Source organism: Lottia gigantea (assembly GCF_000327385.1).
Source record: "Lottia gigantea unplaced genomic scaffold LOTGIsca_50, whole genome shotgun sequence".
In the NCBI taxonomy this organism is placed as follows: domain Eukaryota; kingdom Metazoa; phylum Mollusca; class Gastropoda; family Lottiidae; genus Lottia; species Lottia gigantea.
In genome coordinates this window covers 1-1,800 of record NW_008709716.1, presented here as the reverse complement: position 1 = coordinate 1,800, position 1,800 = coordinate 1, and positions in this window count along the sequence as shown.

Genomic DNA, 1,800 nt, shown 5'->3' with positions numbered 1-1,800 from the left:
ACAGACAGTTTGTCAGCGGGGATTGAACAAACCAAGGGTTATATTGAAGTAAAATCAGAGTAAACTGATTGTCATTTGCCAAACCACAGTGAAACTCATTTCACTTAGCAGAATAAAAGACTAATCAATGACATTTTTAGAGAGGTCTTGGGGATAAACCTTTGTATTACACTTTTTCCATCCTCTATTGCTGAAGAATTCCTCTGATGTCTTTAAGAAAGAAGCCTTTTATTGAATGTGACTGTTTTATCTTTTTTGTACTTTTGTCCTCTAGTTTCTTTCCCACAGTTTTTTCTCCCTTTCATTCCATATCCAACATTATATAATCAAACTTGAGCATTAACATGGATGATTTCTTGCATGTTTGAACCAACTTTCATTAAGATCTCTTCCGTTTTAAGCATTTGCTGTTTCTTGCAGGATATTTTTATTTGCTTAGTAGACCATTTAATGGAAAGATCTTAATGCTTTATGTTTGAAAACTGAATATTGAACAGATTTATGTGCATCTAAAGTACTTGCTTACAACAATTAGGAAAAACTTCCATTCATGTGATAAAAAAAATCAAAATCTATAATCTGGATTTTTTCTGTATTTTAAAATGTCAGCTTCAAATAGTACTGTTGGTCTTAGAATGGCTTTGCCTTGATACAAATATGACACATTTCTCTCCTAGAAATTTCAACCTAAAAAATTTGGAAGACATAATGTGTGCTCATGTATATATTTTTTATCAACACAAGTACATTCTAAGTTTAACAGTACTATTTTCAGGCTGCTATTCCAATTCTCATAAAAACAATGGAAAAAAAATTAAAAACACAATACAGATAAAGAGACTTTTCAAAACTACACAGATTGATGGGAAAAAAGGTGAAAAAGTACCAAAACAAAGTTTAAGTGATTTAACACGACAATTTGTGAAAAATATTTTTAATTTGAATCAAATGTTATTTAAAATACTTGTACATGTATGTTGCATTGGATCATTGGATCATCTGATAAATTGTGATGTAGGATCTTTGGATAAATTGTGATGTAGGATCATTGGATAAATGGAGATGTAGGATTATTGGATAAATTGAGATGTAGGATCATTTGATAAATTGTGATGTAGGATCTTTGGATAAATTGTGATGTAGGATCATTGGATAAATTGAGATGTAGGATCATTTGATAAATTGTGATGAAGGATCATTGGATAAATTGAGATGTAGGATCATTGGATAAATTGAGATTTAGGATCATTTGATAAATTGAATGTAGGATCATTGGATAAATTGAGATGTAGGATCATTGGATAAATTGATATGTAGGATCATTGGATAAATTGAGATGTACGATCATTGGATAAATTGAGATGTAGGATCATTGGATAAATTGTAATGTAGGGTCATTGGATAAATTGAGATGTAGGATCATTGGATAAATTGAGATGTAGGATCATTGGATAAATTGTGATGTAGGATCATTGGATAAATTGTAATGTAGGATCATTGGTTAAATTGAGATGTAGGATCATTGGATGAATTGAGATGTAGGATCATTGGATAAATTGTGATGTAGGATCATTGGTTAAATTGAGATGTAGGATCATTGGATAAATTGAGACGTAGGATCATTGGATGAATTGAGATGTAGGATCATTGGATAAATTGATATGTAGGATCTTTGGATAAATTGAGATGTAGGATCATTGGATAAATTGAGATTTAGGATCATTGGATAAATTGTGAAGTAGGATCTTTGAATAAATTGAGATGTAGGATCATTGGATAAATTGTGAAGTAGGATCTTGA